The sequence below is a fragment of the Netta rufina genome (assembly GCF_964035555.1).
Source record: "Netta rufina genome assembly, chromosome: 5".
NCBI classification, from domain to species: Eukaryota; Metazoa; Chordata; class Aves; order Anseriformes; family Anatidae; genus Netta; species Netta rufina.
The window spans coordinates 42135516-42158322 of record NC_140128.1 but is presented as its reverse complement, the minus strand read 5'-3'; the positions used below and the strand labels follow the sequence as shown (position 1 = coordinate 42158322).

The 22807-nt window shown below is 51.5% G+C and overlaps 1 protein-coding gene across 1 annotated transcript in view; it reads left to right on the top strand.

Annotated features, from left to right (window-relative positions):
• Positions 1 to 3002: 3002 nt before the first annotated feature.
• LOC311209626 (uncharacterized protein) overlaps positions 3003 to 22807 on the top strand; it is a 75663-nt gene continuing 55858 nt past the window's right edge. The window contains exons 1-2 of the mRNA XM_084287086.1: positions 3003 to 3058; positions 13150 to 13231. The gene's annotated coding sequence lies outside the window, so the exon portion shown is untranslated. The remainder of the gene's footprint in view (positions 3059 to 13149; positions 13232 to 22807) is intronic.

The window sequence follows — 22807 nt, the reverse complement described above, 5'->3', positions numbered from 1 at the left end:
GAAGCCTGAAGAGCTGAAACTCTCCTTCCATAGTGCCCAGGAGAGAGCCGAACACCAGAGGGTGCACTGCTTCCCCTTTCCTCCCACGAAAGAACAGGTCACCCACAAAAAGGGGTTGCTGGAGCACTCCTGTGCCCCCTGGCCAAACCCCAAACCCACCAAAGCCTCCATAACCAGCATGGTTTGAGCATGGCACTAGTGTGTGGCCTCGGTGCTCCACTGGACAGGAGGAGGGGAGGGATGCTGCAGGTGGTGAGGGATGACCACCCCTCACAAAGCAGCTCACTGCTGTCTCTGCCTGTCTCCTCAGCACTCGCTGGTTTTGAGGTTTCAGAGTGTTTTGTGTGACTGGACTTTCAGCAGACCTCCCACCCTGGATGAAGCACCCGCTCCACACTGGTCTGTGATGGTAAAAAGCTGGATTTACGGTCCAGGCAGCCAGGCCAAGATGTTATCGGCTTCTACCTCCCCTTTGTCCCTTTGGCTGCCCTCACTGAGGGGACAACCAGAGGCATCTCGGGAAAAATCTATTGCCCTTTCCCCAGCAAGCAGGGCCCGGCTGTCCTACTCACAAATACATGCAAGTCCAGGGGAAATGGTGTGCAACGGGGCTGAGAACATCGACAGGACACAGAGAAAGGCATGTGCATGTCTTTCCTCTGCAGCAGCGGAGGAGTCCCAGTGAGTGAGATACCTTCATTCAGGTCTCTGCCTGTTTTTCCTTCTCCTTTATGTCCTCTCTGAGGTCACTCAAGTTTGCCCCCATTTTCTGGGAGGTGTTTGCCTCCCAGCTGCACCTCCTGATGTACCAGGGAGCCTTGTGTCCCGCGGCCTGGGGAAGTCGAGATGCGTCTCCGCATTTGCTTCATTTTAAAATTAACATATGCACATAACCCTAGAGCAAGCAATCTAGAAGGATGCTTAAATTGTCTCAGGATTAGACTCATTAGCATAAGCCAAAAGCTTTGTCTTTTCTCCCTCTAGCTGTTTGCCATTCTGTCCTCCCTGCTCTCACGATGCCCTTGTGCAAGCAATTAATTGCAATTAAAGACATTAACATTTTCAGGCTAGTGACAGATCTTTTGCTAGCGTGGCTGTGTGAGGCCTACCAGCAAACTCCTTACGTAAACTCGGTGGTGGTGGCCGTAACAGCGAGCTGTAAGAACACGCACAGCTCCATGTGTTGCCCTCGGAGCCCGGCTTTAATTCCTGCTCGATCCATTGGCACTTCCATGCTCGGTCCCGCTGTCCTTCCTTCTGCCTGGAAGCCATTTGATCCTTGAGCTTGTGAAGCAGGGCTTTGTTGGGGAGGAAATGCAAAACTCGTGTCGTTCCTCTGGAGACAGCAGGCTGATGCAGCTCTTGGAAGTGAAAGCAGCCCCAGCATCTGCGGAGCCAGGGTGGAGAATCTGACACCATGGCTTAGCTGATGTCGCAGGAGCAAAACACAAAAAAGGGAGGTCAACACACAGATGCCACTGGCAAGCAAGGGGCTGGGAGCCACGAGGTGGCCGAGCAAGCCCTGGGCTTCTCGGCAAATGCAGGCAACCCCCCCCCAGCTCGCATGTGTGCACACATATGGCTGATCTGCACCGTCACAGCTCATTAGAGATTCCCACAAGAAATGCATTAAGAGGAATTTTTAGCTGCTCTGATGTGGTCATCTTGTTCTTGTAAAAGAAAAGCCGATCTCTTTGTTTCGTGCTGGCTTTATTTTGGGGGTGGGGATGGGAATCATTATAACGAAATAGTTCTGTGAGTCTATGTGCAATATGTTGTCCCTGCGTCTACTGTGGTCACCACTAGCCCATGCCGGGCAAGGAGGAGCGTGCAGAAAAAACTACAGCCCGAGGAATTGTTCCGATGAAGGTGCCAGATTGTGCCCTGCCTGTCTGCAGAGGGCGGTGCAGCCTCAGCCTGAGCGGATTTGGGTGCCTGTGGTCACCGAGCTGAGCTACCCACAGCTAGCGGGGAAACCGAGAGCACCAGGCCGTGAACACAACTGTGCTTCGTGACGCAGCCCCCTCATGTCGGCTGCGTGGCAGCTGATGAAACAGGAGACTGCAAGGGATTGCGGTTTCCCATTGAATCCTGCTGCATATGAATGCTTGAATGGTTTGTGCAAGCTTTGAAGGCTGTGGCAGCGACAGCTGGTTATTTCATGGGTTTGTCTGGGGCTCTGAAGGCTGAGTATAAATCAGCCTTAAAAGATGAGAACAAACTTTTTCAAGTTAAAAAAAAAAAAGAACAAACTCCATACGCTCATCTGTTTTTCAGACTCCAGGCTGCGTGCTGCCATCGCCATTTGCTGGGAAGGGCTGGTGGGTTGCCTCTGGCGGTGGAGAAGTTTCTCTCCACTGAGAATTCATGGCAATTTGTGCCAAATAATCCCTTTGTGAGAGGCGCCGCATCTTCCCTTCCATCCAGTCCTTTGTGCTGTCGCAGCAAATCCCGTTTTACCAGGCGTTGTCCTATTGACGTGGCCTTGCTGCTTAAAATGAAGGGTGGCGGGGTCGGGATTTTCGAAGGCCGGAGTTGCAGTGTGGAGCAGTGGTGAAGCAGCGCTATGTCTGCGTGTCATGCACTCCGACAGGAGCAGCTCGCCCAGCTTTGTTCTTTTCGGAGGCAGACTTTAGCCAACCCAAGTTGGCAGCTGCCAAGAGCCGACCCCTCGGGATAGCTCGGGCCCAGGATAAGGTGGAGGAAAGGGAGGAAAAAAAAAAAAGAAAAAAAAAAAAGAAAATAAAAAAGGGAGTGGAGAATGCGGGCATCGATCCCGCTACCTCTCGCATGCTAAGCGAGCGCTCTACCATTTGAGCTAATTCCCCTGCCCATCTCACTGCCCGCCTGCACCCCTTCTACTCTCTTCTCGCGAGACTCTTCACCCCCCCCCTTCAGAACTACAGCTCCCATCGCGCCCCGCGCGTGGAGACGGGCCGGGGGCTTGCGCGGGAGGAGGAGGGGGAAGGGGCGGGGCTTGGCGCGGCGGGGCGGGGCCGAGGGGCCGGGGCGCGCGCGCGCGCGCCGGTGGCGGGACCGGAGCGGGAGCGCGCGCCCGGTAAGGAGCGGAGGGATTGGGGGGGGGTCCAGGGCACCGGGAGGGTCTGGGGGGGCGGGGGGGTTCCCGAGGCGAGGCGGTGCCCGGGGTCGCGCAGGGCTCGCAGGGGATCATCCCCCCGGGATCCCTCCGTCGGTGCCCGGAGGGGTCTCGCCTCCGGTCCTCGGGTGGCGCAGGGGGATTTTTGGGGTCCCGGGGGGGGTTTTGGGGTCCCCACCGGGCTGCGGTGCCCGGGTTGCGGCCGGGGGGAGCGCTGGGGTCGGTCCCTGCGGGTGGCGGGGGTCAGCGGGGGGGCTCGGTGCGTGCGGCTTGCTCGCAGAGGTGCCCCCCCCAAAAAAAAAAGCATCCCCCAAAAAAGCGCAGAGCTTCGGGGGCACCGCAGGGGACGTGGCCGGGATGTGGTGCCCCGTGCTGGGGGTGGCTGTGGGGCGCTAGGAAAACGGGGGTGCTTTTGGGGGAAGAAAGTGGCCAAATGGGCGAGTGCGTCGGGACCCTCCTGCGTGGTGGCATCGGCCCCGGCCGCTTCTCTTCCTCCCCAGTTTGGCTCCTGGTTTTGGTGTCCGGAGCAGAGCAGTGCCGTGGAGCTGCTCGTGCTGCGGTGTGCCAGGCGCCTGATTCCTGGGCTCCTTTTCTGAGCGAGCCTCGTGCGGTTCTGGTGAAACGCTGCCCGGCTGCGGCAGCATCACGATCGAGAAACGCTCTTTGGGTATTTATTGCTCTTCCTGGACAGGTTGTGGTCTGTCAGTGGGCCTTGCCTCTTGCAGAGCTTTCTCAGTAGCTTGTCTGAGCGTTGCTGTCTCTAAACTCCTTGAGTGTTTAAATTTAATCCTCCCTTCTAACACTGCGTCTTCCTTTAAAGGGCCTGAGCAGCATGAGCTCAGCCCTTCAGATGCTCTCCTGGCTTTGGTTTTTCATTGTCGTGGTTGCGGGCTCCGTTCTGGTTCTGTGCAGCTGAGGGAAGACCAGCGAGCACATTCCCCGAGGCACATTTATCTTCCAAAAATCCCAAGCAGCAGCGACTGCCCAGGCAGGCTGCCACACCCCCAGCAGCACGACTTCTTACCTTGGAGTGTGTTTCTGACGGCTCCACACCTTTTGTCGCTATTTTAAAATCCCAAGTGCTTCTCCCAGGAGTGCTCGCCAGCTTGAAGAGCACTGCATCCTTCCTTTCTTCAGTGCCCTCCTCTTTTCTACATCCCTTCAGGAACTCCAAGTTTTTCTCCTTATTTTAGGATGCGCAGGAACGAGGAGATGCCTGAGAGCATTTCCTGCTGGCAAACCCCACCTGCCCTCCATCCCTTCAGCCTCGCACCTGCGTGCTTCTGCAAGGCTTCTAGCCAGCTCTGCGGGGCTGGAGGAATATTTCGGCTGCGTTTGGGGTAGATGCCCTCAGACGTGAGGTTTCTCCTCCGTGGCATTACATGTTTTTCCCATCCCGGGGCAGGCTGCCTGCCTGCTGTGCATGTGGCAGTGCGGGGCACAATGGGACTGCTTCACCTGGCTGTGTCCGCCCCGTCCGTGGTCATTCCCTCGTTCGCTGCTTGTGTGGTTTAATGATGGGGTTGTTCGGTGGGATCAGTTCTCCCGGCAAAACCTTTTGGCTTTTTGTAGGATCAGAATTGCAGCGGAGAGCGTGTGTTAGGATCGACTTTGAAACTTGAAGCCTGTTCAGTCCTTCATGGTCATGCCAGAGTAATTCCTGCACTTTCCTCTCCTGCATTTTAATTCCAGGAGAGAGTAGTCCAGCTCCCACCGCCCCAGCCATTGGGGCACATCTATACCCTGCAAACGAGCTTACCCTTGCTTTCTTTTACTTGTTTTGGCACTGCTGAGCACTTGGGTTTCCGTAGCTGGGGATCAGGCAGGAGTTGAGGCTCAGCTGGGTTTCCACTGGGTCGAGAATCCACCGCTCTGTAGCACTGATGCAGGCAAAAATTGTTCAAGTGCTGGTGAATCTCCATTTTCCCCTTGCATTCTCTCTCTGCAAAGGACAGAAAAGTCCCATTGCAGGTGGCAGAGGGGGAAAAAACAACAAATCTCCATCACCTTAGTGCAAAGCACAGTCCCCAGGGATGCTGAAGCCGTAATACATGCTGTGGGGCTTTGCTGTAGACTTGCTTGCTGCGTCGAGGTGCCCTGGAAGGAGAGCTGTCTGTCTGACACGGCATTTTTGGAAAAGCTGCTGGGGCTCGGGTGCTTGCCCTGGCGGCAAGGTGCGCTCCTTGACCGCGGGTTTGCTCTGGCAGCCCCGGCACCAAGCGTTTGAGCTCCGGCCCTGCCAATTAGCCGCTCTTCCCTTGCTTTATTACCCGTGCCGTGCCTGCGTGTGGCTTCATCCTCTGCTGCAGGAGAGCTAAATGGGATTGGAAGAGAGCTGGCACGAGGCCTGGGTGTTCCTAGAAAGATATTGATTGCCCTGGACGGTTCGTGTTTGCTCCCTTTGTTCCCCAGCTCTTGTCACGGCTCGGGCTCGCCTGCCGGAGGACGGAGAAGCGGGGCAGGGCGTGCAGATGGGGGCTGGACGGCTGCCATCCCATCCCATCCCATCGCCTCGCCGGGAGCAGAGCCTGAGGCAGCCTGCCTGGTGATTCCAGCAGCAGCAGCCCGCTGCCCAGCAGAGAAATGCAAACCCTGGGTAAACCCTGTGCTTGGGCACACTGTGCTGCTGTCAGTGACGTGCCCCTCTCTTGCCCACAGCTGATATTTTTTAAGCTGTTGGTGTCAGCGTAAAGACTGGGCAGTAAAAAGAAAAAATCGCAATTAGGTCTGCCTGCGGAGAAACCCTTAGGTCTGGAGCCATGCCCCCTTTCAGAGCCCAGCAGTCTGCCTGTAAGAGGTTGTGCCATGAATGAAAGTTTGCTGCTTTAACTCCTGCCATGCAGGATGACACAGGGCTGGCCCACCGGCTGCTGCGGGAGCTGGCTTGCAGGGGATGTGTCCACAACAAGCTCGCTGTGTTCAATCTGTGCCGAGCAAACAGCACAAAAGTGATACCGTGTGTGAGACTGGGGTAAAAGCTCCCAAGTGCATCTGCACTGCGCACCACAACTGCAGGAGCTGCTAGCAAAGCTCCTCAAGGCTTTTTGGCCATATGGCCCACCCTTGACTTCAGAGACTGCTGTCCTGGCCAAGTGTTTTCCCAGTTGCCTTTTTCTGCAGACCGCATCTTCCTGTCCGCAGTCGTACAACACCCCGGCGGCACCGTCAGCAAGTCCCACGTTGGAAAGGAATGGTTAATTGGGGTATTTTTAGCTCTCCTTTTGTGGCTTGGATCCTGGAAATCAGGCGCGGGAGCCAGCACTGTTTAACCGTTCAGCTTTAGATGATGGAAAGCAGCGAGACCTCATCGAGTCTCGCCGCTCCACACCAGTTCGTAAATCCTGCCCAATTTTCCCCCCAGCAGCTGCATTCCTGCGCTCAGCGAATCGCTCAGGGCATGCTTTGCAGGCCTTTTGCCAGCTGCTAAGCCATCTGGATGGAGGAAACCTTCATACCATCACCATGATGCCCCTGTGCTGATGGGCTACCGGGCGCTCAGGTACAAGCCGTCAGTCTTCCAAAGTTTCACCCATCTGGATCACGTTTTGATTTAGTCGCGTGATTTTCCTTTCCCAAAGTGAGCTTTCCAAGAGTCTCCTTCCCTGCTTCCTTCACTACTCATCATAGAAGTGCTGATAGCTGCTTTGGGTGGAGGGGAACAAAGTTGCATCTGTCTCAAGCTGCCCGTCTCGCCCATAGGGGGTTGGAATTAGATGGGCTTTAAGGTCCCTTCCAGCCCAAACTGCTCTGTAATTCTATGAAAACTGTTGTCGTAGTCTCTGATGTCTTGTTCTTACTGTCTTCCCTTCCCCCTCGGTTTCATAAGTCAAAACCGGCCATGAGAGCATCGTTGCCTGAATGGGGGTGACTTACCAGGGAGGATGTAACAAGCGTATTTCCTCTGGGTGATAAAGTTATAAGTAGGTCACAAGTGTTGCGTGTGTTTATTTGTGCTGATTACAGTGCTAACTGGGTAAAGTTACCGAATTTGTTTCAAAGCGTCAGTATTTTCTTGGCTCCCTAGCTCGCCTCACAGTTTTCACAGGGAATCCTGTAGCTCAAAGCTGCTCTGCAAAGTGTTGCTTTGCTCGGTGGCTCTTCCTGGCCCTCATCCTCTGTTAAGTCACCTCTGAAGACCCACACCATCACCCCCCTCCCTAAGAGCTAGTGCTGGCAGTGTCATCGCTTGGCCTTATGGAGACTCCAAACCCGCTCTGTTTGCTCTCGATGTCTAGAGGTTGAGCTAACAGAGCCTAATGACATCTTCGCTTTGATTGCCTCAAATGGCACAAATCGCACAGCAGGCTGTGCGGGTCATGAGCTGAGGGTACTATCCGCTGTCTGGCTTCCGTGAAATGTCCGAACTGGGGAGCTTCTTGCTGCAGTTTTATGATAAAACACCTGCAGCTGCCAACAGGGAGGGATCGTCCTGCTGCTTATCAGACTCTGGTCGTGCTCCTTGCAGTGGCCAGCTCCTATGGGTGTTGGACCCATCGTTGAGCACATTTAATTCAGTGAAGCTGCAGGGAGCTGTCGAGATAAGCGTATTTATTTTGCTGCCAGGGTGTTGCATCCAGCACAGGGGTGGCTGGCGAGGTGTGATGGACAGAGAGGTCTGGGAGACAGGGCAGGAGGTGCTGGCTGTCCCTTCTGGCAGGGCAGCTTCTTCTTCCCAAAAGGTGAGGAGCCGAGATATGCCCAGCCTTTGCTGCCGGGAGGCTGCGTGCAGGCAGTGGAAAGGTCCCCAGCAAAAACATCACAAGAGTCCTGCCTAGCCTCGTGAGGGCTGTGGTGTCAGCTCATTGCAACTGACTGTGAAAGGCCTGCTGTGTTAAAACCAGCCTGAATTAATCAGTTGGGTTTGGTCTTTTTTTTTTTTTTTTAGGTTGAGATAAGATCTAAGCTTGAGCTTTGTATATATAAGTAAAATAAAACTCACTGTTTTCTTGAGGATGCTTTGGGATATTTCTGGGGTGTGCATGGTGTCAGTTATCAGGAGATCTGAGAACAGGGTGGTTAGAGATGCTTAGCTGTTAAACTGATTTTAATGCTGTGGAAGCTACATTTGAGTACCCTTATGCTTTTTACAGGGGCAGAAAAAAACAACGTGGCAGAGCAACACTGGGTATTTCTGTGAAGGGTGAGGCTTGAATGTAAGGGTTTTAGCTGTGCTCTTCTGTTGGTGCTGGCAGTGTTAGTGGTTTTGGTGTGAGAGTGCAGAGGAGATCGCTCGTGGTTCAGAAGCGAGGCCTGCAAGTCCCTGAGGTGGCTCTGTCAGGAGCTTGTGTGACTAATGCTGCATAAACTTGAAAAAGAAAAACGAGCACCCAAAAAAAGAGACGTGAACTCTGCCTCCTCTGTCCTTGAGGTCTAGGGGTGGGGGGAACTAGGTAGGACTGTTGCTGAGATCGGTGGTTGTGTTTAGATGGCATCTCTGGGTGTGCTGCCATTTCTGGGTCTAGAGATGTACATGTATTGTCTCACTTCATGCTTTGTGGCTTTTACCCCTTCGGTGCTGACCATGCTCTCGCTGTTTTTTGAGGTGAAATCACCTGCTTTTGGACCCTAAACCTCAGAGCTATGGTCCAGGCAGTGGCCCCTGCAAAGAGGGCTGGGTGCAAGGGGACCTGGGGACAAGCCTGTTACCTAGGGCTGTGGCAGGCTGGAAATGGATTTGTACTTTGACGTTGAGAAGGGCTGCACGGGTTTATTTTCAGCATGCTGCTGTCTGCTTTCCTTATGAACTTCTGCTAGGTCGTTTGCATACGCCTGGCCTTGCTCATTTCCCCTCCAAAAAAAACCCTTTTGAGAACACCCTTCAGCTATGGCAAAGCACATCAAAACAAAAACAACAACAACAAATCTCTTAAAGAAAATCTCCGGCTGTTCTTCGTTAAGCCACAAGGCTTACGTAGCTGTAGTGTGTGGCTGTCAGGACACATCAGCCCAATTCGCAGACCTCAGGTAGCACGTCACCTGGCTGTTTCAGATGGGTCTTTAGAAAAGTGAGCATCTGGGCATGTTCAGAAGTGAATGGAGCTGTTAAAGTGGTTTTGAGTGGCCTAACACTGAGCAGAGACAAACCAAGAGGGTTTCTTCTGGAGCACTTCTTCCTAGTGCTGCATCCTAGCTTGCAGGCCCCTCCTAGGCTTCCAGCTGTACCACAGGGCCATCTTTCTGAGGCTGTGCTTCCCATCAGTTTAGCTGATCACAAGCTGTGCTCCTGCCAGAAATCAGGCTCCTTCCCCTCTCATTTTCTTCTTTCTGGGATGGCTTCCAGTTGGATCAAACAAGCCGTGGTTGCTACCGCAAGCGTGGAGGAGATGACTGGGACACATAGAAGGGGGAGGAGGGAGAAGGCAGGACTGTCTTTTTTGGCAGCAGAAGATAGTTTGGGATCAGCTAAGTTGATGGGTTAATTGCACCCCAGAGGCATGAGGCGAAACACGAGCACTGGGCCCTCCTGTCGCCACAGGGGCTACACCACAGGCAGTCGCTGCGTATAAGGAAAGGCCTGCTTTTTCAGATTTATCGGAGCTATGGGGGAAAAAAAAAGCACGTTTGATGGTAGCTTGATAATTCTGTGAGACTTTGGGAGAGGGATGAGGCTGGTCTAGAAGAGCTGGAGGCCCTGTAGAATGGGGCAGTGTCGGAGGGAATGAGCACCACTTTGCTGAGGGCAACCACATGGCTCCGGTAGAGCATCTGGCTGGAAAATTAGGTGGTGATTTCATTGCTAACTTGCTTGTGCTACGTCTGCCTCGGTTTCCCTCCCTGCAAAGGACGGGTAAGGGCTGCAGTGTATGTTAACATTTCTGAGAGGCTTTGAAGTTGGTAGAGCCCTTTGAGGTGCACTGCTGACAGCTTCGTGTACGTGCAGAGTAACAGCTGAAAACGTTCAGCTTCCCAATTAACCCAGGGGAGGTATCCCTCTGGGAAGACTTTGAGCTCTTAAATAAAACATTTTTTTTTCTGAATGTATCAAGCCGAGTATTTCTCTGCTTAAATACACTGCAGACCTGGGCCTGATGCCTCTCTGGGAGGGAGCAGGCCAGATCCTGCCATCCTGTTCTCCTCTGGCCATAGGCCTAGGGGTAGGTTTATTTTCCTGCCCAACTTGTTATAAACATTATTATGACCTGTCTCAGGCTGAAAAGCTGTCGTCTTAGGTGCTCGTTGCTTGTACGTTACTGTCTTGACAATGACTTTGCAAGGTCTGCAGGCTGGGGAGCCTGCGTATTTTTGATAGCTCTTCTGGTGTGCTGGCTGTACCCGAGGAATTAGTGATATGTGCTTGTATCAAGGGGACCAAGCATCATTCCTGTTGAAAACCACACAGAAATTAAACCTTGTCGTTGCCTGCTGGGGGCCAGAGCTGTGTGCTTGAGCTTGAAGATGCTGGTATGGCAAGATCATCACCAGCAGGCCGCAGGAGAGGGGAAGAAAATTATTGTAAGCCTTTTAAACAAAACTTGATGATTTCTCAGTGTTGACAGGAAACACCTTGAACCCCTATTTAGACTTAAAAGTGGTGTGTATTTTATGGTTGGCGTATCTGCTCTTGATAGGGGCATTAGCAAAGCTGCGGGGTCAGCCCTGGGGACTAGCAGACCCCTTACAGCCTCTGCATCGCCTCGCAGTTCCTTGCCTGCTCTCTTGACCAGTGCTGCCTCTCTTGTTGCTTATCATCAAATCATTCAGGTTGGAAAAGACCTCCAAGGTCAGCTGAGATCACCCAGGCCAGCCAAATGGCGCGGGGCTGTTGCCATCCTTCCCACTGTGCAGAGCCATGCTGGTTCTCTGCCCCATTGCTTTGCTTGAACCCTTCAACCCTTCCTCTTTGTAAGTCACCCAACGTCGCTCAGTCCTCCACCCCTGTGCCCAACTTTGTTGCCCACAGCATGGTTGTATCTGGAGGAGAGCAGCCCTGGGGGAACAGCGCTGCTGGACCCTGTGAGACTTTGCTGAGAGGGGAGCTCGGGAACAGAGAGCATGCGGTTGAATCCTTGGCACCAGGCTGTGTTTCCAGTGTATCTGGCTGTTGTGGGACAAAATGCTTTGTCTGAGAGTTGTGGTTGCTTTGGGGAGGCAGGCCAGGCCACCTGCATATGGGTTTTATTAAATCCAGCAGTCAGCAGCACTTAGAGAAGCTACAAGCATCTCTGTTTGCCTTGCTCAGCAGTACTGGTGGGAGATGAGTTTGAACTGTGCAGTCATGTTTCTGTAACATTGTCCAGTAGCAGCAATCACATCAAGAAAGCTGTTAGAGGAAAGGAGCTGGAGGAGGAGGCAGGGAGCAATGGTTTTATCCACGGGAGCTCTGCTGCTTCCCGAGCAGCAGGCTGGGCCCCGGTGCAGGAGCGGGTTGATGCTGACACGGATGAAGCCCTACAGAGCTCCTGCAGTTCCTTTCAGATGTAAGCCATGTGAAGCTAAGGCAGGAATTTCCTCGCTGGGGGGAAATTGTGTTTCTGTACTGCATAAATAAGCTGTCACTGAAGATTATTGGCCAGGTTGGATTTGTGTTGTGTTATTTCTGTCTTTGTAGAGATTTTATGTTCCGGTGCAGAACGGGGTTCAGTTAGCAACTTCAAAAGAAAAACAACAAAGATCCTCCTGGAGGTACATAACACGAGTAAATAACTCGTGTTCTGGTTAGAGCAGTAATGTAAAGCAACAGGGAGAGCATTTTAAACAGCGATGGAAAATTTGTGCTTGAGGCTTGCGTCCGACGTCCGTGCTGTAGTCTTGTGGTCTTCAGCATTGTTTGCATCCTTAGAAATGACTTCAGTCCTTCTGTAATGGGAAAGGAGAAAGGGAAAAATGGGGGGAGGGTTAATGGATTATGATTTTTCTCTTTTTTTTTTTTAAATATTGGTTGGCAAAAGCTGATGTCCATGAGACATACGCAGAGACTAGGGAAAACAAAGTGTCTTTTTCTCAGTCCAAGGTAAACCTATGCACTGCATGAGTAAGTTTTCTTGCATTTTATAACAAGGTCCTCCGTTCGGCAGGAAATACGTGAGACATCCTTGGGCCGATCATTTTTGTTAAAACCTCGGTGCTTCCCCCTTGCTGTTTTGGTGCTTTGACTGAAGAGCTGCTCAGAGAAGTTGTCCCACCCTCGCTGTCCCTGCGGGGCTTTGCCGTGCCTGTTTCCTTACCTTCCCCATTGTCAAATCCCCTCTCAGTTAAAACGTGCTGAAGGATGGTTGTTCAGCAACTCTGCTCGTTGCTGTCCTCGAACCGCTCCGTGAACAGAACAGGAAGAGTAAAACCATCCTGTGTGCGACTGCTGCTACCCTACGTGGTGACCTCTGCTTTAGATGTGCGGCCAGGCAAGCGTCTCTTTATGGCTGCTTAGAAAGGTTTCCAGGGAGACCTCTCTTTTTGATGTCTCTTCATCAGCATGCAGCGGGGACTTTGAATACCTCCAGCTGGGTGTTTCCACAGCCGCTGGAGCAGCTTTCTGTCCCTGCTTGTGCTCCGTGCTGCTAGTTATCTGTTGGTGTGACTCACCTACGCAGGCTGTATAAAGTGATTGGGAGGAAATAGCAAACCATTTACATGATGAAACCGTCATGTTGAATAAATATTAGTGAAACGAGCAGTGTGGTGCTGATGTCAGACGTGATTCACCCGCTTTAGGAAGTGGAAGGAATTGCAGAAGAGCTATAGCGCAGGTCTTCAGCATCACAAAGGGGTAGGAGAGCTCAGCAGGTGACCACTCATGCAGTTCATCAGCCTGTTGTTTGCTCTCCTGCTTAGACGTTAACTTCACTGCATTGGCTGCTGGGGAGGCTTTGCTGGGTGAACGGCTTTGTTTTGGGACAGGTAGTCTTGCCTTTTTTCTTGGCTTCCTTCTGTGATTTTGGATAAGTCCCTTAAAATCTTGTGTCTGGTAGCCCAGCTGTGGGCAAGGACTAGGCAGGAGTATGCTCAGTGCAGGGATCTAGCATCCGCCACTCTCTCCTAAGGTAGACTTGGCCTCCTTTCCTTTCACCAGCCACATCTTATTAATGTCACTAATTAACACTCTCTCATGCTTGCAGGATTTGCCAGTTCCTGTATGCCAATGGGGTTTGTGCTCTGGCTCACTGTCGGTGCCTTCAGGGAAGCTGACGCTCTGAGCAGGTACGTCACGCTGTGCAGTGAACACTTTTTTTCTGTGCAGATGTGGAAACACCCATGCAGGAGGTAAGGTCTTCGCTTAGCTTAGCCGACAGCCTTGTGGGAAGAGGGTTGGAAAACGTGCTGAGTGGGCAGCCTGCAGGATGCTGCAGGGTAGGAGGCCGTATCCAGCCCTCAGTCCAGAGTAGAGACCTCCTCCTGCTTCTCCTGGCCTTCACTTGTGGGGAAGCAGTGCTTCAGGTGGGGCCAGGAGCGTGCTTCGAGCAGGAGGAGCTGCATTTGTTGCTAGAGGTTGGACCGTCTTTGCTCCCACACATTGTGCAGTGCATGGTGTCATCATCAGACACCAGGAGGCTGCGAGCTGGGGTTTGCTTTCAGGAAAAAAAATCCCCACCTGATTGTCTGAGCTTGAACATACGAGGTGTTTTGAATATGAAACCCATCTCAGTGTGTGTGCACCCACCATCCTCAGTGGGACCTCAGATTGCTGCTTTCGCCTTGATACGTGAGCAAGTCCACTGCTGCTTTCTTAATGTGTCTCTAGTTGCAGCCTGTAGCAGCTTATTCTTCCCTGGATAATTATTGCTCGGCTCAGCCGCCGATTGCTATCGGAAGTAGTGGAGTTGTGCCCGGTGCTGCCCAGTGCATCTTCTTGCTTGAGTTATTCAGCGTGTTTGTTGCTTCAAGGCATCAGTGCTCAGCTGAAAAAGCTCACCTGTGCTCTCTGAAACTGTTTGGCAATGAGAGTGGGTTGCTTGAGCTGGTTTCAGTTGCCAAGATGCTTTCAGTAATCGCCCCTCGTTATGCTAGCAGCAGGCCCACGTGCCCACGGATTTCAATTACTGCATTACTGTCAGGGCTGCTTTTTTAGTGACTGCAATTGTGCTCCCAGCTGGCCGGAGGCATTGAAGTGGAATATTTTGCCATTTGTGGTCACTCAGGGGAGGTCTAAGGTAGGTGGATGCTGCTGTAGGGGCATTGCTGAACGTGGAGAGGTTGGCCTGGCACACCGAGCTTCAGCTTGCCACAAGTGCTCCTGAAGTTAAAACAAAACAAACAAAAAGCTTCTCTTCCAAACGTCCGTCCCTGACAGATCCCTTCTGAAAATAGCATTGCACTTGGCCAGTCTGAAGCCGCCCTGTTGGTCGTAGGAGGACATAATCCTTAATTGGCTGTGTGAAGCTTTCTTGCTCCCTAAAAAGGCAAGTGGATTAATTAGGGGAACCAATCTTTCTTGAATACCTGGTTCAGCTGGGATTGTCTGGGTGGTGCGGCACTGAAGGAGTAGGAGTTAGGGCGGAGCTGTTCCTACCTGATCCCGGGTATTTCCTGGGGTTTATCACCCTGCGCAAGAAGACGACATGCTCCCTGCTTCTGAGCTGATGGCAGAGGCAGTTAGCAGGGCTTGCATTTCCATCGCACTTTCCATTTCTTAAGGTTATGTGCTAGCTCGGAAGACCTCTATTGCAAGGCAGGAACGTAATGAGACGGGGAGCAGTGAAGGTAAGCACGGTCCCTGTTTGCTGCTCTCCTGAGGTGTGTCTGCCTCGGAGGGAAGCGGTGCTGAATCAGTGCCCCAGACTGCTGGTGACTCAGGTGGCAAAAAGCACACGTTGTTTTCTTCCACGCCTGAAACATTGCGGTGGATTTCCTGTAATGGGGTTTTGCCTCCTGTAGGGAACAGTTTGTCATCCTTTTCCTCTCCTACGGATAAAGAGCTGCTGGGTTCTCAGGGAGCACAGGCAGGCGCTGGCTGGAGCCCTTCTCGTCCTGGCATCCTTTTCTGAGTGCCCGGCCTGCTAGAGGAGTGGGGTGTTGGGAGGCTCGGTACTTCTGAGCGGGAGAACTGTGTTTTCAGGGAGCTCCTCTGGCTTCTTCAAAGGGGAGTTTTGTTCTTTGCTGCCCAGTCACGGACGTGCTGGGGTGTGTGCATGTGTGAAGGATCTGAAATGCTGGCAAAACAGATGGAAACTTGATTTACCCCAGTGCCCTCAACCCTACCCCTCCCTCAGTCTCACCTATCTCTTTTTTTTCTTTTTTCTTCTTTTTTTTTATTCCAATATGGGGCAAGTTAATGTAGCTGCAGATGCTATCTGTTGAGCTTGATGAGATTCTCATGCAAATCTGGAGGCTGTGCTCTCCTGTCAGGTCTGCTTGCATGCATAATCCCCTATTTTACTGCAAAGGGGTCTATTTTTTACTGCAATTGGGTTTATTTTTAGCCAAGGCTTTCCCTGTCTAATTGGCAAAAGTTCAGTGTTTGCGGTGCGATTTGCAGAAGAAGCAATTTCACCAAATACATAGGATGGGGGAAGGGAGGGAGAGGGGGAGAGAGGAAATGTATTAGCTAGCAAAAAAGCTAAATGCTGATTTGGAAACACAGCTTGAGATGCTGTTGTGAGAGCAGAACGGTGGTCAATCACAGCTGAGAACCACCTTGCACTTGTTGCATCGGATAATTGAATTGCTGGGAGCTGGGCAGGTAAGGGATGGATATAGGGGATGCTACAAGCTTCCTCACCCCCATATTTCAGTACCCCTGTCGGTCACTGGAATGGATGGAGAGGTGTGTGGGACTTCCCAGGCACTTGCTGCAGCTCTGTCCCCTCTTCCCCAGCGGCTGCCCCGGGACAAACTGTCTTCAGGTGCCTCCTTGGCTTGACCAACTGCCCGTAACCATTCTGGGTCTTGAACCAGCTTGTCTCATGAAGAGCTGCCCTTTGGAGGTGATCTTCTTGCTTGTCCTTCCATCTTCCCTGACGTTTCCACCGCTCCTTTTACGGGGTCACCGTTGTTACCATCAGCAGCAACGCCACAAGCCCGAGCCCCCCAAGCACAGCGCAGGAGGTGGATGGCTCTGTGCAGAGCCTTTGATGCTTGCTCCTCTGACAAATGAGACTTAGCTCCACGTGTGTGTCTAGAAATTTGTTTTCTGCTGCTTCTACTTAAGTAGCTGCCCTGCAGGTTAACCCCTGTGGTTTGCTTTGTCCTTTTTGATTTTCCAGAGCCTCTTGCAGACAATTGCACAGCAGGCTTCTTACAGTTCCATTAAGAAAATGGGGAGAGATGTCTGAGTGCTGACTTTCTTCTGAGTGTTTAGAAAACAGAAGAAAGAGGGGAAGCAGCACGAGGACGTTATTTGTATTCTGTGCTCAGTCTGAGGGGATGTGCTTTGCTGCTTCTCTGCTCTGCTGAACAGCATGGCCTGCATGGAGCTGCGTCTTCGTAAAGGAATTGGGGATGAAACTTCTCAGTTCTTTCAGTCACTGGGAGAAAAGCACCAGGAGAACTGAGGTAAGAGCACCCGTTAACTGCCTAGAGCAGTAATCTTCTCTGGGGAATTAATCTAGCCTCACCTGATACAAGAATTCATGCGGTGGGGACTCTGTTCCTTTTCCTGCTGAGCCTTCTGAGAAAACTGGGAAAAATTAAGCACCGAAGCGACCCTCTTCTCCCTGGCAGGGCTTCTCTTTTCCTAAGACATGTTGTTATCTTCCTGTTGAAAACCATCTGTACCAGTTGGCAAATCAGGATTGTTTTAGCTGCTCAGCTTTGCCTAGTTTCCTGCAAACGTATTCCCGACGTTCCTTGTTGGCACGGGGTGCAGAGCGTAGTGCCTGATGAGGAGGGATGCGTGTGTCCCCGTTCGGATCCCTGTGTCACTGCGGTGCCTAGCTCCGTGCCCTCAGAGCCCTCCTGGATGTAGGTTTCCTTTGTCAGTTCGTTCCTGTGGTTAACCAAAATACTGAGGTAAATAAAAATGGTCCTAGGGAGTGTTTTTTCTGCATTGCATGAGCTCCAGAAAAGCTGCAGCAATTAAAGAGCTAATACAGTAGATCTAGTAGACTGCAATGAGCTTTGGATATATAGGTTTAATTATTTTGAAGCCTTTCCTTAGGGAAAGTTTGTTAGTTTTTTTACCTTATACTGCTAATTATTTCAGGGGAAACTCCTTTCTCATTAATGCTTTCTCCCTGAAAGGCATTTCTTTTCCTGTCTCTTGCCCGCAGAAGGCTGGAAGAACCCTTATACATTCGGAAAGTAAGTCTCTACTTTAAATGGCCTTAAGCACGTGAATATTCAGCTCAATTTCCTTTTACAGTGGCTTGTTACGAAATGAACAGGAATCTCGGGGCATCCCTGGGTCAGCTCTTCTTTTGAGCCCTGGCAGAAAGCACAGCAGGTTTTGTTCCAGCGGTTGAGTGCTTGGAGGAGGTGTCCACATCCAGCTTTGAGGACTCTATTAGGAAAATATTTCTCCTATCAGCGAGTTCCTGCTGATGTTGTTGTGCTGTGCTGGAAGTATGTGGGCATGCATTTTAATCTGCTGCTTCAGATAGTGCGAAGACAGCCGTAGCGGGCTGAACCAGAGCTACATCTGGAACTGACTGCGTCTAATGCAATGCCCTGCCTCCAGCAACAGTAGTGGAGCTACTCTGAAGAGCTGGATAAAGGCTGAGCAGCCTCATTCTGCTCAGTAGTAGCTAAAAACAACCAAACAACGACAAAACAAGCCCCTGTCCACCTACATCTGCCTTTTTCAGGCTGGTGGTTTGATCCTCACCTTCTCCTACAAGGGCTTGATGGCTGGGCAGAGCTGGAAGAGTTACGCTGCTGGTGGCGTTGCTCTTTTTGTTGAATTACCTGTGTCTCGCAGCCTGTTTCTTAGAAGGACAAGGAGAGGGAGATTGTGGAGCTTGCAGAAAACCATGGTCTGCTGACACCCCAAGGCAGCGTGTGTGCCCGGGCACGGTGCCCGTGGCTGGGGGTTCTTCCCCAGCCCGTCCTGTTGCTTCTGAAACCCCGTAAAACTGCGAGCGGAGCAAACACCTCGTGGCAAGGAGTTGCACGGCTCAATTCCACATCACGATGTTGTCTTAGTGAGTAGTTTGGGTCCTGGCACGTCTCCTCAGGCAGGTAGTCCGGGCTCCAACAGAGTGCCAAGGGAGGCTGCGAGCTCCCTGCCCGTGGAGGATGTGCCTGGGGACAGGGGCAAGTGCAGGGTTTAATTTTAGGAAGTAAAACCTCTTTGTCTCTTTTGGGTCAAATGGTCGTCTCGCAGCCAGCAGAAGGGAAATCTCCATGCTCCCAGGAGGATCAGGAACTGTGAGCACTGGAGGATGGACAAGTCTCAATCTGCTGTAGCCTGAATTGTTTATTTTCCCCCAAATTTCCTGGGTGTTGAGCAGCTTCAGAGCTCTGTTGGGGTGGCAGCCTTTAGCCCCACGTCGTCTGGCACACGAGGAGCAGCCGTGTATATGGCTAAACGTCGAGATCGAGGTCTGTAGGTGTGGTTGCAGCAGTGGGAAGGCTGTATCTGGGTTGCTGCCAGCAAAGGCCACTTTCACAAGGTCACGGCTTTTTGAGACCTTCGTTCAGAGCAGATGAGCAGTTGTGACATGCAGGTCTGCTTCGCGGGCACTTAGCAGTTTGTGGTTACCCGGCCCGCTGTAACCATGACAGCACAAATTTGAGGCTGTTTGAATTTGCTTTCACATGCAAAGACCTCGTGTAGCCCTCCCTGAAGGCAGTTTGCTGGTTGCCTAAATTGCTGCTTTTCCCACGAGCTGACTCAGGTTCTCTCCTGCTCTGCTCTGCTCTGCAATTACTCACCCCAGGGTGGTTGACAGCTGTAAGATGGGATGCGAGGAAGGTGGTAACAGTGACCGGTTCATGGGCAGCATTTCGGTGACCTGAGGTGAAAGGCATGGCACTAGCCAGGTCTTTCCTGCACATTCAGTTTCCAAGCAAAGCATGCTTCCGGCAGCTTTTGCTGCATTAAAAAATAATGAAAAAACAGCAAATGGACATCTAGGGGGGCTGCTGGGAGGGGGTGAGGGGAATGATGCCTTGCCCTGATATTTGCACGAAGCGTGCTCTCCAGTCGGATCCCACTGAGGCTCTTCCTGAAGTCTCTCTCTCCTTGGCTGAGTCTTTGGAAAACCCTTCTCATTCCAAGTTTGGTCTGGAAAGAGAAACGCCCCCGCAGATGGCTGCTTTTCAGTTGTCATTCAGGTTGGGGTTTTTATGTTCCTTTTTGCATTACCCTCAGGTACAAACCAGGCTTCCGGCCAAAAACCAAGTCCCAGAAGTAGAGAGAAGCTGAACAATAAGGATATTCTGTTTTTCCTCTTTACTTCTCGAAGCTAGAAATGCAACAGGCTATCTGATGTTTTATCAGTTCATAAGGGATTGTGTTGCTTTTTTCCTCTTTGGCTGAGTCTCAATTTAGTCGAGTTGTTTGTTTTCCTCAGATTAAAAACACAGCTTTCATTAAGACCTGGGCTGGCTCTGCTCTGCTCCTTGCTTGATAATGTCTGAGTGGTGCCACTTCTTCTAGACAAATGCCACTGCTCTGCTTCAGAGTCCTGCTGGTCTCATCTGATAAGCTTTTTTTTGTGTGTTTTTTTTTTTTTTTTTTTCATCCTAAGCAGCTCTCAAAGGAATTGCTGGATTGTTAAAGAATAAGAAATACTTTGAGGTCTTTGAGATACAGAAAGACTTACCGTAGCTGAAGGCAAGGGAAGGAGAGCGATAGCATTGCTGGAGGACTGGGGTTTGGTGTGCTGGTGAGTTACAAAGCTGAAGTTACAGCTGCCTGTTGGGATCGGGGATGCTGTGGATGGCACAGTCGGTATCGGCTCCCCTGGCCTCACAGGAGCTTTGGTTTTGCATTTCTCCTGGCTTTTTAGACACTGAGGAGAGCCAGAGGTAGGTTGTGACTGTGGCTGGGCTTCCCTCTCCAGGTTCCTGCGAGCGGGTGAGCGAGGGCCCTGCCCCGTGCTGCCCAGCTGGAGGCAGACGAGGCTGAGGAAGCTGGTGGAAGCAGCAATGTGGAGACAAAAAGGCTTTGGGGGGGATTTCTAGGAGAACTGGTTGGTACCTAGCCCTGCAAAATCCCTACGACGGTGCCTGGGGTAGTCTGCGGTTATCGAGCAGCGATGCAAGGAGGTGGTGGTACTTCCCTGTGCACTCATCCCTCAAGTGGCCATGGTGATTGATTTTTATTTTTTTCCTGGGATAGCTGTTCCTCAGGCCTGGCCAGCTGTGCTTTGCATGGAAATGGGACTAGGTGCTGCTTCGGGCCCTGCCGTTTAGCAGGCTGCGTGTAAATCTGCCGAGGTTATTTGCTGCTCGTTAAGCCGCGGCTCGAAGGAAGCCCTTTTAACGAGGCACCCGCAGAAGAAGCAGCAGGCATGGTATTTCCATAGGGAATGGGAAGGAGAGATGTTTGGCTGCTCTTCCCCTCCTCAGCCCTGTGTTTATCCCACGGAGGTGCCTTCCCATCTCCCCGCCTTTACTTTAGAAGGAGCTGGGGGGACGGGGAGCGCTGTGCGTAGGTATCTGCCTCAGGTTTTATAAACAGGAGGCGGCTGCGACAGCAGAGGCTCCTGGCAGAGTTGAGTAATGAGACGCTGGGCGATGCTGAGAGCCCTACGCCCTGCTCTTGCACAAGCTGCAGCACGCAGGAGGCAGCAGCAGCCTGCCCTGGGTTGAAATTCTCCCCCAGCTGTTGCAAAAACAGCTCCGGCCTTGCAGAAAGGGCTTGAAAGGAATGAAAATGGGCGAACAGCAGGCCTGTGGCAGCTGGAATAGGTGACTCCAGCTCCGTGGCTTTCTTTTTTTTGGTCTTTAGTCCTAGCATGCGGCTGCTGCAGTTCCTTTGTGTTGCTTCTAAGCGCCGGCCATCCTGGATTTCTGAGAGTATGTTTTCATTTTTCTTTCTTTCCTGAGGGTTTTGGGCAGTGTTTCCCAAAGCTATTGTGGTGGGCATTTCCCCTTCCCTCCCGACAGCAGCTTTCATTTTTGCCTGAATAGCTCAGCATTGTTCACATTGTCTTCTAAATTTATGAGCTTTTTTTTTTTTTTTTATTTTGACCAAAGCAGTTTCCTAAATGCTTTTGGAGTCCTTGAAGTCACTTTGCAGAAACATGGGAGCGATTCTTCCCCTTGCAGCACGGCTTGTGTTTGAAGCTCCAGGCAGGAAAACCGTTCTGTAGCGCTCACGTTTGAGTTCCTGAAAGCATGATTCTTGTGGGCTTTCAGTTTGTTTTTCTGGACAGTTTTCTTTAAGATCATGCTAAGTTCAGCTCTGATGAGGACTTCATAGGCTTGATGGAATTTACTTTTGTTGAAACTTGAGGTTTCTGACAATGTAATGAACTCTGCTCCAGGTTTCTAAACAGCATCTGTTCCTCCTCTTCCAGCCCAACAACTATTTCTCCCTCCCTGCAATTCTCTCCAGAAATAACAGGTTATTACTAGGATTTGTAAGCATATTCATTTCCTAGGCCTGCTGTCGCTTGGCACTGAGGATATTGATCTCTTTTACCCACTTTGATCTCAGAAGCCGGGCTCTGTCAGCACGATGTCCATCTGCAGATCTCCCCTGCTTAGTTTGGAACGTGGTCTCCTGGCTGTGCAAAGACTTGGGCTTGCTCCCCTAATTGAAGCAGCAATAACAGCTTTCCCCACTGATATTTCCTTGAAGTAGATATCTTTTAGCCAACGAGTGGGCATTATTTGTTTGTCTGGGTGGCTGGTTCCTCCCTCCACTTTGAGGACTGAATACTGGGGAAAGGCTTTGGGTTGTCAGCCCAGGCAGGTGGTATTTGGGGCATAGCAGTGGTGTCTCCTGGGATGTGTGGCTTGTTCCTGGTCTGCTTGTGGATGTTGGTCTTGCTGGCTAGGTGCTAGGCATCTGATCCGGCAGTGGGAGGACTCCAGTGGGCGAAGGGCTCGAGGACGGGCCACGATGATGCGCTCATCGGCTACTGTGCGTGCACGGCGTTGGCTGGAGCATGTGGCACCGGGACGGGTGCTCTTGGAGCTGGGGCTCCCCGTGTGCAGGAATGTATCTGTGCACTTCTGGTTCGAAGTGGAAGCAGATCTGCCCCTGGCTGCAGCCAGCACTGTGCAGGAAAACGGTGCTCGCTGGAGTCGCCGGTGGTTTGGGACTCCTTAATTCATCTTTCTTTGCGGCGTGCCAGAGCACAGAGCTGGGCACACGAGTGCTTTTACAGTGTTTCAGTGCCTGCAGCAAAAGGGCCAGTAATGTGGTTTCTTTTCAGTGAAGGAAGGGTTGGTTGGTGGTTTTTTTTTTTCTCCTTTTCTTTAGGTGATGTATTGCTGTGAGATGGCCCTCGTAGTGCTGTTCCTCACAAAGACGTGAAATGTTTTATTGTTGTAGGTTTCCTTCCCCATTCAGATAGGAAAAATAAAAAAAGGCATTAAAAGGGTATGTGGAGCAGGGGGACACACATGTAGTGATTACTAACCTTTTTTAAAGTCACTGTTCTCATTTATCCTTTCAGTCAGTTGTGTTTTTTTTTTCCAGGACTTTGGAATAAAATCACCAGAATTTTGCAATAAAATCCACATGTGAGAAACCAGTGGCGCATCTCCTAGTCAAAACAGGTTGCATGTGATCTAACTACTTCAATGGTCATAGAGAAATGTTTTGATTAAGCAACTGGAGGCCAAACGCATGCTGAATTAATTAGTTTCTACCTACCCTTCACACTGTAATGAAGATGCCCTTACAGAAACTACACAAGATGAACGTATGTCAGAGTGTTT